Source organism: Rattus norvegicus, chromosome 2 (genome assembly GCF_036323735.1).
Source record: "Rattus norvegicus strain BN/NHsdMcwi chromosome 2, GRCr8, whole genome shotgun sequence".
NCBI lineage: Eukaryota > Metazoa > Chordata > Mammalia > Rodentia > Muridae > Rattus > Rattus norvegicus.
In genome coordinates this window covers 57,013,476-57,029,140 of record NC_086020.1, presented here as the reverse complement: position 1 = coordinate 57,029,140, position 15,665 = coordinate 57,013,476, and the positions used below count along the sequence as shown (strand labels likewise).

The 15,665-nt window shown below is 37.4% G+C and overlaps 1 non-coding gene across 1 annotated transcript; it reads left to right on the top strand.

Annotated features, from left to right (window-relative positions):
* Nucleotides 1-11,969: 11,969 nt before the first annotated feature.
* On the top strand, nt 11,970-12,096 carry LOC120101337 (small nucleolar RNA SNORA17). The gene has a single exon (XR_005501704.1). It is a non-coding gene; the product is annotated as a small nucleolar RNA SNORA17 (small nucleolar RNA).
* The last annotated feature ends 3,569 nt before the right edge of the window (nt 12,097-15,665 follow it).

Sequence of the window (15,665 nt, the reverse complement as noted above, 5' to 3'; positions counted from 1 at the left end):
TTGAAACTCTCCCCAGAATTCTTTGTTAAGTTTTCCACTGACACCATGTGCAATAAACCTGGGACTTCTACAAAAGAATATTATGACATATGACCTAAACAAACTATTGGTGTGGTTTTTTTTTGCCACATTTTAAAGATGGTAGTTTATTATTTAACAAAAACCCCCACTAAAATGTGTATCCAGTATTCTTGTGGATTCTTGTAACACTTACAACTGAAAACTGATTACATTTCTGGAAGTTTCTTTTCCATGAGATGAACAGAGATGTAAACTGTTACAGAGGACTCAAGAACAACTGCCCAGTTTAGGAAGACTTGCATAAATGTAAGATAATGTCTCTAGAGTAGGCTGCTCTATTACAGAACCTTGTTTGTCTGTTTTGTTGAGAGAAATCTAGGAAAAAGGAAATTAATTTTTTCCTGGATTTGTTGTGGTATCATGAATAGCTGATGCAATCTTTGCCCTATTTAACAGGTTCCAAGGCTTCTCTTTGAATTATGGACTGCTTTATCTGTTACAAGTTAACTTCTATTAATTCTATAATTTAATAAGTGTTTGGTTTAACTTGTGGTATTTTTCTTTCAAAAAATTGGTTTTCTTTTCTTAAAGCCTATCTTATCTGAGTCAGAGTTTTGCATCTTTAGAAGCATATTTTTTTCCTTCTGTTACTTTTCCCTTAAGGCTGGTCATTGATCAAATACATCAAGGTGATGACTTCTCATTACCCATCCCTGATATTCATTTGACAAGTTCATAATAACATCTAATAAATTTTCAACCTACATGCTTCGCCATGACATCAATATGTGAAATTCTGCATGGTGTTGAGTAACAAATGTGATTCATATTTATTATCTTAGCTAAGAAAAATGTCATGGACAGGAACTTCGAATTCACCCAGATGGCCCCCATTATCCCTTTCTGAAGGTCTCTGTCTAGGAACAGTATCTCTACTAGTCAGTGACATATTTGCAGTAGATTTAATTTTCCTTCTCTTAGGTATTGAACATGAAATGCAGCTCAGACATAGAGCTAATTCATTTCGACACTAACACTAACAAAAGTGTATGAATGGTAGTGTTTAGCATGGCAGGGGGAAAGGCCTAGGCTTGTCTAACACAATGAATACAGGTGGATACAATGATCCTCTGACAGTGTCTGATGGCTGTTTAGTCACTGTTTCACTTGATGTATTTACCACTGTTCAGGGTCATCCCAGATAATACACTAATAATACCCTTTTTGTTTCCAGGGGCTTTCTGTCTAAGCATGAAGCAGTTTCTATAGGGCTTCATCTCAGAAAATACATAGCACCCCCCTGTTTCCAGAGACATCCTGACTAAGCATTACGTCATTCCTATAGGGCTTCCAAGTAATTGCATCACGCAGATTCTAGGAGAGGGTAAAATCTTAACTACGTTGTTGAGATAATAACATCATATTTATCATTACAGAGTGAGTTTCCATGGTGACAGTTTGCACTGTAGTACAATTAGAAGACGTGAAAAATAATACAAAAGATAAGCATTATAACTCCTTAAAGAAAAAAATGAGATTTTTTTTTACTGTATTAGGTCCCTTTTTAAAGCTTCAAATTTTAATGAATAATATGAAAGGAACTGAAGTATTGGAGTCGGTAGCAATAAGCCAGATAATTCTATAAGTGTAGAATGAGGACTATTTTAAAATTAGCCAAATATATGCAAGTAAATAAAAATAAATGAAAGAAATGGACAATCAAGGTATCTTTGATTACAATTGATTATAATAGAAAAGGAAGGGAACAGACAATAGATGCTCACTTTAATGGCAACTGGAATTAGAATATGACATTTTCAAATGTTTCCAAATATAAATGTGTGTATTGGATGTCAGGGAAAAGGAGAGCAAGAAGGACTAAGAGAAAAAAATATTAAAGTGTGAGAGAGTTCTTGGATACGTGAAAAGATAGAAGGCCCAGCAGAAATCCATCCAAGTACCCTGAGAAATACAGAACAAAAAGCAAAGAGAGGAAAGTGTTCTTTGTAATCATCCTGGCCACATAAATGTAAAATGAAAGTGTACAGCCTCGTTTTCAAAAAGCAGAAAAACATTGTGGTTAGAGTACATTAAAGCTTTTGGTCATTTTCCCATGGTTTTGCTCCCAAATTGTCATGATGGTTGTTTTGTTTTCTTCTTTTATTTGCTTGGATGACATTCTAAGTAATGAAAAATTTAAATGTTTCATTATTAGCTTATATTTTACTCTTCATTTTCTATTGAGCAATGCCAAATCTAAGCACAATGATTGGTACATTTAACCCATGGAAAAAAAATCACCACCATTTGAACTTCTGCCTCATTCTCAGAATAAACACACATAAAACAGATTATCCAAGGCAATAGGTACAAGTTGAAGAATTTCACGGGGTGAGTGCAGACCTTTAAGGCACAATAGTGGAGACTGCATGACCAGGACACATTATCATGGGGCTGACAGTGCTAATTCATTGAGCCTTGGCCAATTGAGAGGGTTGCTCTAGATCCTCCTAAGCCTACTGCCTCAGGGCATGGTAGGCACTAAAGAACTCAGTGATGTCTAACATAGACTAAGTTAATTCTGTTCTTATGGGCTGGATTTCTTTATCCACATTCAACTTTCTGTTGGTTGACTTTTCACAACCTACTAAGTCATTGGGATACCTTTGATAGGAACCTAATAGAGTGGATTGTTTATTTGCTTGCCATTTGTGCTTTCCACAAAATTTTAAGACTTTCTTCTTTTACATAGAAACAATGTCAAGCTTCCACATTTTCCTTTACCTCAAATCTAAAAGGTGCTCATAGAATTGTTTTTTTTTTAATTGTCAAAATTTACTCTCAGGAGAACACATGCTAATGTGTAAGGGTAGTGTTCTTCCGTTTCAGGAGTGTTTATGGAAAGGGCTGTCAAGGACCTGGTTGTTTTATCATTTGCTCAAAAATGTTGGTGCCATGAACTGGACATTTTGTTCTAGATGCTGTGCTCAGAGCATTGATTTGCTGCTATCCTCCCATTAGGGATCGAAATGGTTTTGAAAACAGTAGAAATGAACTAATTTCTTAGAAGAGCACAGGATAGTCATCAGTCCGATTTTAAATATTTTAAGTGTGATATATAGAAGGATTAGATTAAGCCTGGGGCTCTCAAAGGACTTAACCAGTATTAGTGGATTGGTGTGGCAGGAAACTGAATGAATTTAAGAGGAAAAATCATTGAGCACTACAATTGTGAAAAAAAAAGAGGGTTCTCAGAATCATGATACCGGAAGCCTTTTTTCCTGGTCACTATTTAAGCAAGAGAAGAACAGTTTGTGCAAAGGCCATTGTCCAAGACTGGACTCTTCTACTCAGTAGAGTTGGGTATGAAGAGTAGAAAACTCCTCAAACCATAGAGCAACATTTGATGCTATGAGAAGTCTTAACTCCATATATGAAATCTTGGTTGAAGGTATTGTAGTGTTGGTATCAATTTCCTTAAGCTTCTGTGACAATATGGCACAGCCATGTGATTTGGCAACAGAAACCATCCTAGAGGATACTCATCCAACCACCTGTGTTGGTGGCAGAACCATGTTGAGTCTTAAATCTATAGATGAGTATCCTTCCATGCCTCTTCTCAGCTTCTGATGATTGATATTGTAACCTTGGCATTCCTTGATTTGAATCTAAGTCCAAACTCTATATTTGTTGTCAGAGTGGTGTTCCTTTCATAAGGGCACCAGTCATACTCAATCCAAAATTATTTTATTGTTCTCATCATAAATGTATGCCCAGAAAGTTCTCATTTCTCAATGAAGTCTTATTTACAAGTATCAAGACATAAAGATTCAAAACATCTTTTGGGTATGCACTGTTCAGTCTTTATCCTTTGAGGAGCTTAATATCCTACTCTTCGATACTGGCTCCGTTGTTTTCTTTTTATTAACAATTAAACCATTAAGTGCCTAATCTCTGGTCCAATGACCTCATAAATCCTTACTACAAAAGGTCAAAGGCAGGATCTACAAGAAAACCCTGAGAAACAGAACAGATTTATATCATTTTAGAAGAGTCTGAGAAAATGAGCTGACTTACTCAACACAAGCTTCTCAGTCCACAAGAGGAAGAGAGAAACACAGGGTACTATTTTGGACATTTATTCCGAGATTTATAGTCTAGTTTTTCATTGTCCAGCGACTCCATTCCCATAACATTCTATCTGAAGTCATTTAGTGTGACCCCAATCTGTCACTTTCTTGAAAATAAGCCTTCTTTTGCATCCTGTCCTCAATTTCTAGTTGCTTTATGGGCTTATGTTGATTATCAACAGTGAGTAATTGGGGTGAGATGCAACCTATTTTCCAACCAAAGGATAAATGGTCTGGTATTTAGAAAACATATAAAAATGATATTTCAGTTTAGAACTAGGGAAACTAAGAACATGTGTTCGCTAATGACTGAAGGTGTAGGCACAAGCCAGGAATGACAAACACAATTTTGAAAAAGAATAAAATGCAGTGGCTCTTGACCCACAGCTATAAAATATATTATGTATCTACAGTCATCAGAATAGCATAAAGGCAGACATCTAGATGATTACATTAGAATTGGTTAGAAAGAAGCTCTGTATTTGGCCAGTTGACTTTTAAATAGTATTCACTGTTTTGCACAATGGGAAGAAGAGGAGTGATATTAATACAAATGATTCTGGGACATGACAAAAGAATATAGACATCTAGTATATGCTAGTGTACAACAACTCTAAAAATATTGTAAAATAAAGTAAAAGTATAGTTTTGTGAATGTAATACTACTATTATTTTGATTGGCAAATCACAGATGTACCCATTTATAGTATATAATGTGTTGTTTTAATGTACATATACAAAGCTTAATCAAGAAAATTGACATACTTACCATTTTGCTTATGTATACATCTAATGGTAAATATTTGAAATTTGCTGTCTTAGATATTTTGAATTAGGAAACGCATTATTATTGACAATAGCTTCTCTTCTGTGCAACAGCTCTTAAGACCGATCCTACCTGGGTAGCCCTCATACATGGGCAAAAGTGTGCAATGGTGCAGATTCTTTGACAAATGGTTGGTAATTTTTTTTTAAAGTATTAGACATGGTATTATAATGGGACTCTTTCTAATCCTAGGGGTATATCTATGTGAACCAATCACCATATCATTGTTTATAATGACCCCAGAGTAGGAACAATCCAGAGTCCTACTGAATGAAGGACTGATGAGCAAAGTGTGGCATGATTACATAGTGAAATGCTATCTGGCAGTAAATAGAACTGTTGATGCATGTGGTAATGTGGTTAAAGCTTAAAATGTGCTCAATGAAAGATGCTAATTCCCAATCCCAATACTAGCCAGATTCTATGTGACATTCGGGGTAGGTAAAGATGTAGAACTAGAAAGTAGATGAGCAGTTGCATAGTATTGATACAGAAAGGGATGGGCATGACAGATAATGAATTGACTTTTATTTGGAAAATGAGAGAAATATTCTAATATTAGATTATGGTAAGGTTTTCCAAATCTATAACTATACTAAAATCTATATATTTCAAATGAATAAATTATGTGCTATATTAATGCTGTCTCAAAGGAGATGTTAAACTATTAATATATCATGGAAAAAGAACTCTAGATAGAATAATCATAAAAGGAGAATGTGAAGAAATGATATGTTAAGTGAGGTCTGAAGATGATTAGGAATTATCGAGGTGAAAGTAAAGGAAAGAAGCTAACAGTGGCAATTGATGTGGAAGGAGGAAATACATGTTTCATTAAAGGTCACTAGTCAAAAAATTTAACTTCATGGCTTCAAGAATATTCACTTTACTATTTATGCTTTTTTATAGTCTCTGAGTCTCCTTTGAGCATAAAGGAATACTGCCACTTCCAGTGGTAAAAGTGTAAGTACAAGAACAACAAGATCAACAACAAAACAAAACAAAACAAAAAACCATGAAACACAAGGCCAAATTGATTCTTCAATGACTTAGCTACAACAATGAACATCAATGACAGTGAAATGGAAAATGTTGTAGAGAACTCAAAAGAACAATCATAAAACTGTTTAATAAAACATAAAATACACAATATTCTAAGGAAATTCATGGAGAGTGCAGCAAACAGCTGAATGGAGTAAAGGGGATGTGATAGAATAAGAGAAGAAATGAAAGGTACTAAAAAAATTAAAATGTGAAGAATTCAATAGTCAGTAAGGAAATCTCAGTAAAAAGTCTTATTAATAAAACAGGTTAAGCAGAAGTCAGCATATCAGGGTGAAAAGAAATAAATGAGAACCTTCAGGAAATGATAAATATAAAATAGTAACACAATACAAATAAATAAAGAATTATGGGAAATAAATGAAAGCCAAATTTATAAATTGTAGACATAGATAATAATAAATACACATTAAAGGTATTTAAACTGTGCAATAGAAACAGCAAATTCTCAAATCAAGTGAGAGTAATGATTGTATAGACATTGAAAATATTTATAATGCCAAACAGACAGGACCAGAAACATTTCCTTATGTTATATTTTAGTTAAAATATTGCATACATAGAACAGAGAAAGAGGGGTTGGGGATATAGCTCAGTGGTAGAGCACTTGCCTAGCAAGCATAAGGCCCTGGGTTTGGTCCTCAGCTCCGAAGGAAGAAAAAAAAAACAGAGAAAAAGTATTAAGAGCTGCAGGTGAGAAATGCCAAGTCATATGCAAAGGAGAACCCATCAGAACAGCAGATTTTTATATAAGAACTTTAAGAAATTTTTTATGAAATTGTGTTTCAAGCTTTAAGAAACAATGACTATCTACCAAACTGTTATCTCCTTCATAAATGAAAAAGAATAAAATCTTTCACTTTTCATTAATAGTGATTAGTACTTACCTAAGTAAGTACTACAGAAGACATGCAAATGAAAAAGAAATACACATCCTTGAGGGCACAGGAACTAATAAACTGGATTAGAACAATAGATAAGCAAAAGAAACTTAGGGAAGAACCAATAAAATAACAGGAATTAATAAATACCACTCAAAATAATTGAATACGTTCTCCAGTCTCAATAAAAAATGAAAGCTAGAAGAATGGATTAAAAATCAGGAGCACAGCATTTCCTGTTGGAAAATAATGAACCTCATTGTTAAAGACAAACATAGTAAGAGTGAGAGGGGAGGAAAGGCATTTTAACCAAGCAAGCAGAACAAGAAAGCAAACAGCTACAGCTACACAGCTATCTGACAAAGGAGACTTCAAGTCAGCATTAGGCCGAAGAGACCAGAGTCATTGAATAATAAGAGAACAATGAATTATGAGGATACTGCAATTTTGACTATAAACTGTAAAACAAATGTTACTGGATATAAAGGCACAGATTAAGTATAATACAGAACTAGTGAATGGCTTCATTAACTCAGCAACAGGACACACACACACACATACACATGCATACACATACACACACATACACATACATGTACACACATACACACACACGTACACACATACACATACACGCACAAACACGCATGCATTCTCTCTCTCTCTCTCTCTCTCACACACACACACACACACACACACACACACACACACAAAGTAAATCTTAGCAAACAGAAGAAAATTGAAAACAACAATCGTGTGATTAGAATGGAATAAAAGTAGAAACAACATCCTTCTCAACAAATACTTTTGGGAAAGTTGAAGGTCCATGTGAACTGAAACTAGATCTCTGCCTTTCACTTGGCACAAAAATACGTTAACAATGGATCCAATATCTCATCAGGAGACCTGCAATTCTGAAACTGTCAGAGGACCACACAGGAGAAACACCTCAAAAGTAAGATCAATGGCAAGGATTTATGAAAAGGATTCCAGTTGCTTGAGGGGAAGGAACATCTATATGTTGATAAATGCGATTGCATAAAATTAGAGTTGGCGCACAGCAAATGAGAACAAAGCTCAATTCAACAGATAGATGCATAAAACAACTTTTGGTTATGTTTATCAATGTTCTAACACTTATGCTTCTTTTTTTCCATTTAAATGTGTCTTTATTTATTTATTTATTTTTATTAACTTGAGTATTTCTTATTTACATTTTGAGTGTTATTCCCTTTCCCAGTTTCCGGGCAATCATCCCCCTACTCCCTCCCCCTCCCCTTTTTTATGGGTATTCCCCTCCCCAACACTTATGCTTCTTAATAAACAACCAAGCAACTCAACAACCCTTAATGCATTTAAAGTGAAAAGTAAAATAGTTCAATTCAGAAATCTTTCTTTGCCAAGAAAGCTGTGTGGCCAGCTCCCATTCCAACTTGTATAAGGGTTACTTGTATTTCAAGAAAAAATGCTTTCAAAGTTGCTTGTGCATGGATATCACACAGTTCTGGCAATACTCCTGGTAACTTGAGCAGTTGGGACTGCAAGTCAGCACACCATGGGGAAGGGACCACACTGACAGCTGTGACCTCAGCAGAGAGGTAAATCTAGAAAGAAATTGCCATGTTGACAAGAGAAGCAGCACTATCAGTAAATTGCTGGAATTCTTTTGTAGCACACAAACATCTCTGTAATGTATTGTCTGGTAATGATTAAGAATGCTGCCGTTTGGTTTTCCAGTGTGCCTTAGAAACTTAGAGAGAGAGAAAAAAGAATGTTGGGTATGGAAAAAAAAATTGAACTGACACTAATGCTTTAAAATATGTTCCTGTCTTTAATAACTGATCATGTCAGAGGGTTGTGCTTACCCTGACCTTTTAAAGGTTCCTTCTGAGGAATATCTTTACAGGTCCTTCGGTTGGTGAGGCAATTGGTAGTTGGCCCAGCCATTATCTCTTGTTTCTCATCCTTCAGTGTAGCCAGGAAAGCATACATAGAAAGGTGCCCGAACTCTTGGATCTTAGACACTGTTGACTCTCAAAAGTTGAACACATTGCTTGTTTAGTCCCTTTCCTCGTGGATTTTGATCCTAGGCTGCCTTCTGAGTATTGATCACAGTGCCTTCTGCCATGTGTGGCTTTTGTTATGGGTTCTGGGGAATCAAACTTAAGGCCTCGTGTTTGCACAGCAAGCACTTTACAAACTGAGTGGGCAGGCCAGTGCCCCTTTTGTTTCTAATTAAATGGTATCAATTTCTGTATCTCTCTTAAGAGTCTGACTAAAACTACCTGTCACAGCCACAACACTAGCACAATGTGTTCTTACAGATTATCTTTTCCTAAGTATTCTGATTCAGACTAATTACATGCATCAATTACTTAAGTAATAAACATTGTTGATTCACACATTTTTCTCAAAGGCAAAAGACATTTTGAGGAAAGCAAAAAACCCGGTATTTCTTGAAAGGTAAAAGTTGGAAACCCACAACCAGCTCCTTTCTACAGAGGTTCTGATTTCCTGTAACTAGATCAGTAATCGATGACCTTTCTTTGGAAGGATAAGATAGCACTTTAGGTGTTGTGAGCCAGACTGTCAACTAATCACAACTAGACTATCACAGCTAGTTGTGTCTGCCTTTGTAGCATGAAAATGGTCATAGACAATATATAAATAAGAAGGTTTGTCTGTGTTCTAACACAACTTTTCACTGGGGAGAGCGGTACTGGGGATTGAATCTAGGACCTCACAGGTGCCAGGTAAATGCTCTACCATGCACATAAATTTCCATGCTCTCAACTACTGAAGTCTTATTACAAAAACGAACTGGGTTGAGTGTAGTGGTGCATGGCTGTAATCCAGTCCTTCGGGAGGTATAGATGGAAGAGTTAGAAGTCTAAAATCAGTCCTGGCTTCATAAAAAGACCATCCTGACTTCATGAAGCCCTAACTCAAAACATGCAAAGAAACAATAAAAAGTAAGAAATAAAATCAAGCCAGCAAAATAAGTAAGTAAGTAAGTAAATACAGAGGCGAATGCTAGCAGCAAACCATTGAACTGAGAATGGGGTCTCAGTTAGAGGAATTAGAGAAAGGATTGAAGGAGCAAAAGGGGTTTGCAACTCCATAAGAACAACAATACCAACCAACCAGAGCTCCCAGGGACTAAACCACTACCCACGGGACAGACCCATAGCTCCAGCTGCATATGACGCAGAGGATGGCCTCATTGGTCACCAATGGGAGGAGAAGCCCTTGGTCCTGCCAAGGCTGGACACCCCCCCCCCCCAGTGTAGGGGAGTGTCAGGGCAGGGAGGTGGGGAGGGGTGTTGTTGGGGAGGGGGAACACCTTCATAGAAGAAAGGGGAGGAGAGATGGGATAGGGGGTTTGTGGATGGAAAACCAGGAAAGGGAATAACATTTGAAATGTAAATAAAAAAATCCAATAAAAAGAAGAAAAAGAAAAATGAAAAAAAAATCCAAGCAAAATGAATGAATAAATGAATGAATAATTAAAGACAACCAACCAACCAAACAAAACCATCTAACTAAAAACGTGAAAAGCAACCAAATAACAATAAAAGAAGGACACACCGGGCTAAATTTTGTCTGATATTGGTGATGCCCAATACCATGAGGCAGTTTACTCACCAAGAAAAAGAATTCAGAGAGAGTGAGAATTATTTGGGACAAGTCTGTTTTGTGTGTATTAAATTCTGTGCCTTCATTTTCTGTTTCAAATATAGTGATGATGGTGAGAATAAAATGACTTCAGATAAGTCACATTGTACTTTTCTAGAGAAGACATAATTGGAGTTCCTCTGGTTATGAATTCAAGACTCCATTTGGTACAAGCTGGTGTTGACAATATACAGGTGCACAATTATTCTCAGCAGCTTTACACTGGAGAGGCTAGGGCAAGACAAGTTCAAGTCTCTTTTGGAAAGTTCTAGAAAAGTAGAAGCCAAAACACCATGTGCAAAATGCCATGATTGTAGCTACTGGATGTGACAAAATATTGATATTCTCTCTTTCCTTTCTTTTTTCACATTCAAAATTATTTATTATTCATTTATTTAGGATAAGCTACAAAACATCCACCCCATGTATGGAAGACCTCATATACTTCTTTGTGTTAAATTTACCAAACTTCTTTTTTCATGTTCATCAGGACTCACCATTCCCACCTACAATTCTAGTTGCCTAGATTAAATATTTGCTTTCTGGGTTTTTGTAGTTAGTTACGTCTTACAGATTGAGACTTGGCTAGTTAGATAAAAATAGGAGTGCTATTTTTTAGGAGAGGCAGTATGCTCTTCTTTCCCTGCTTCCCATATTGGTTGAGGTGCCCACACAGTGGCCACAGCCACAGAGAACTATGGGAAGAATGCCACATTCTGAGATCAACATGGTCAATAGAGCCTGTGTGCCAAAGCAAGAAAGAGTGCAGTCGATAAGCTTCATCTTGAGAAAACTACTTTCCTGGCCATTTTCCTCAACAAGAGCAGGTCCTTCTCTGACTCTTTTGCCTGTTCTTGGGACTCTTTCCTTCCCGTGGGTTGCCTTGTCTAGCCTTAATAAAAGGGCTTTTGCCTTGTTATTGTATCTTCTTTTGCTATGTTTGGTTGTTGTCTCTTGGAGGCCTACTCTTTTCTGGATGAAAACAGAAGGGAAGTGAATCTGAGGGAGAGGAGATGTTGGAGTGGGCTGGGAGGAGTTGGGGGAGGGGAAACTGTGCTCAGGATGTGAGGAAAGAATATATTTTCAATTTTTAAAAAGTGAGAAAGAGATCAACATCTAATTTCTACAGAATATTATTATTGGGGTTTAAGAGACGGCTCAACAATTCAGACTTGCAGAGACTCTGAGTTTGATTTCAAGTGCTAAGTGAGGTGGTTCATGACGACATGGAACTGAGTCTGACACTTACACACTCACACTTAAATGTGCAAACTTCTCAACCAAAAACAACAGACATAATTAAATTAACAAAATGTTTTACAAAGGAGTAATACTATCATTTTATTATTTCTTGCTATGAAAACAGAATTTGTTCCTGCCCTTAAAGATGTTGCAGGTATGACTGCTGTACCCCATGTGTCAGTAGGTGGCAAAAAAGAAAAGAGACAATGTCTACAGTGTTCTGACCTATGGACATCTGAATGATTAATACCCTAACATTTTTCAAAAAATCAAGCTTGAGATGACTATTAGTCTGGGGCCATGGGGCCTGGACAGGGAGCTATCCTGAGACAACCACCAGTTCAGCACCAGGGAGGTTTGGACAGGCTCCAGGGAGAGGGGCAAGCTGGAGGCTACCCTGCCTAGGACTTCAGCCCTGGGTGGGGTGGAAGTGACCCAGAGACCTGGCTCTGCCTCTCACCTGCTGCAGGACTTTCAAGAACATGCCCTGTAGCTCACCTGGGCAGCACAGTAGAGCTGACCTTGGTGGTAGGGGAACAAGGGGAGTGAACACGAGAGTGCTTGTCCATCTACTTGTCTGTCTTGTGGTGACATGGAAGAGGGAGAGGTGCCCTTCCCACCTTGCCACCTATGGCAGGCAGGAGAGTTGGCTCTGGGGTCATGACAGCAAGAGAGATGTCCTTGACCCTCAGTTGTTATAGCACTCAGGAGACTGGGTCCTATACCTTGCCTGGATAGGATGTAGAGGTAGCACGGGTGGTGGGGATTGCTGGTGACCTAGGGATGTGAGAATGGGAGAGTCAGTGGGTTGACCAGCTTAGATACCTCTCAGGCCCAGATTCTGGGCTTTAACTGTCCATCTTACCATCTTTCCCATTGATGAACTGCTGGAGTGTATGAAGGGGCCCAGTCCTACAGATACAAAACCACAGAATTTCCATGATATAGATCAGCAGCAGGATATCAGAAATGAGTCTCAGTGAAGTTTCAGTATTGATAGAACAGCAGAAGTCAGAAACCTTGTACCAGATCAACAAGTCATTGAAGTGAAAATTTGTAAGCAAAGAACTATAGACACACTATAGCCTCCACAATGATACTTTTCCCCCTCTGTTGCTGGGGAGGTTACAAGGGTGGAGGGCCAGTATGATGAGAGGTAGAGCTGAGTAGAATTGGGATGCATGGTGTGAAATTCACAAAGAACCAAGAAACAGTAAAAACAATCCATAATTTTCATTGAAACATCTACTTTGGTTTTATATTTAGAAATTTAGGTCTCAGAAATCCCATACATGCATTATGATTTGCATAACACTGGAATTTAGAGCTCATATCTAAGTCATTCATAGGATATCTATGTTGATCCAGGACTGGAGAGGGAGCAGGAGAGATGGGAGCACTTGAGTTCACTCCCTTATGTATTCAACTGCCTTAGCTTAATGTTTGATGTACAGAGTTAGGTTAATTCTGGATAAAATGCATGTAATAAATCCTCTGAAATTTATACTGTTATTAACCTCATTACAGGGTTCAGAAAGAGAAGGTCATCTCCATGTTCCCACTGGTTTTGTAAAGTTTCCTGTTCTATTCTAATAAGTATCTTATTTGCTACGTAAATGCAGTCATGCTTTTCCTGAGGATGCTCCTTACATTTTCCTGCTTTAGTTCAGTAATTACATATAGTGGGGAGATGGTTAGCATCACAAGGGGCAGCATCCTGATTTGCAGCCTCCTGACATCATCAGCAGAAGGCCCTTGGTTCATTCGCTCAACAGTCAATGGACACTTACTATGTGTCAGTACACAGCCTACAGCAAGAAAGGGGCAGACAATACAAGATGAGAGTTCCTATTTTTTTTTCATGTTTTTCTTTTCTTTTCTTTCTTTCTTTTTTTTTTTTTTGGAGGAGAAGATGCTTGCCTTTTCTGTTTCTTGGCTTGAATACTTGATTTTGTCTTTCTCATTTTCTAATAAGTCTATATAGCCACTTTTTTTCATGCAAAGGGACTTCTTAGACATAAGATATTCCATTGTCAATCATCTGTATTTCTTATTTTTCCAGCTTTCCTTTACCAAGACTTTTTTATTATTTATCTATTTGTGTGGTTTTTGAAAGTTTTCGTGTGTGTGTGTGTGTGTGTGTGTGTGTGTGTGTGTGTGTAGAGGGGAGTTCTGTTTTTATTATTTGCTTTTGTTACTTAATCCGCTGCAGTTTTTCTCCAACTATAGCAATCTCTTGAAACCCCTCTAGCCATTCTTCCCTATAACCACTCGTGAGATTGCTGAAGGTCCCTCTTGGTCCCACGGTCACACACGCATTGGAGCATTCTCACAGCTGCCTATCACTGGGGATCTAGGACCTAATCCCTCCTCACTTTCTCTGCAATTTTGGTGCACTCTGCGTTTTGCCAAAATTAGTTTGCTAATTTATTCTCATTTTACGTTATTAGAATTTACCGCACATGGAGCTGGCACTGAACTTACATTTCCACTTCAACTTCTAAAGTGCAGTGACAAGTAATGTAAGTGACATTAGTTGCTTAATGAAACTTAAGTGACAGCACCTACATCTAGTGAATCACTTACCTGTGTTCTATATCTAAGATGATCTCTGAGGGCAAGAAAAAGAAATGAAGCTTCTCTCTTACAGAAGGATGTACCAACACCCATGGAGTTGACAAACAGATGCTGGAAGCTGTATTAGAAACAGTGAGGATCACAGGCCAGCACCCTGGAGCTGTGCGGGTGGAGGAGGGCTTGACAGGAAATTAGTACAACAGAGGAAAGCGCGAACAGAGTCTAAGAACGCTGAAAGCATTTGGAGCTGTAGAAGGCTGACATTTTTAATCATAAAAGGTAATTCTGAGGTGGCCCTGTATTACAGTGGATAGTGATTGGATTTCTAAATGATAATTCTGTTCGTATGCAAGCAATGGAATATACATGACTTAAATACTTGAATTTACCATAGAAAATTTGCAAGTTACATTTTAATCTTTTCATTTTAGCCAATCCAAAGAGAAATAGACATGTTCATGCAATAGTGATTTACCATGCTAACTTCATTTATATATAAATTAATATAAATAAAGTAAGGAAACTTATAACCAAGTATACAAGAGCTCTTCTAGGAAGTTGGAATGTCTTAGAAAGTGCCAGCATATTTAGATTGGCAACTTCTGGCTCAGAAAATATTTGATTAATGCAAGAAGGGGATTGAGGAAATGAATATACTTTCCATAATGAGTCAGATGAAATTAACCATAATAGTTATAAAAAGAAATCATGAAAATAGTTTGGATGTCTTTTTTTTTTTAATGGTCATGCCATATTAAGAAGCAGTAAAGCAATAGATTTCCTGTAATGCCTATCTTGTCTCAGTTGAAAGGATCTGGATATTTATATACAAGAAAGTCCCTAAAACGTTGCTCACAGTCACAGGGTGGGTGGGGGTGGGGATTAAGGAGAAATGCATCGAATAACAGCAGTTTCCATGCATTTCTAATCTCACTACATAGAACCTCACTTGTGGAATGCGGATTTGAAGAAGCAGTGTTGTCTTTAATAGATTTCAAAGATTTGTTGTTGCTCCTTATGAAGCCAAAGGGTTCTAAGACACTGGTGTGGGACCCATGCCTATAAGCAAATTCTGCTAAACACTTTTGTTGGGAGTAGCTAGTCTACCAAGAATGCTATGCAATTATAGTTAATCCAATGAGTGGAGGCAGGCAAGCAGTTAACTCTAAGTGAACTAAAAGAGAAAGGATTAACTCTCTGTGCTCTCAGCTATGCACTCTGGTTAGCTTTCCCTTTGCTGGGCATTCCAGA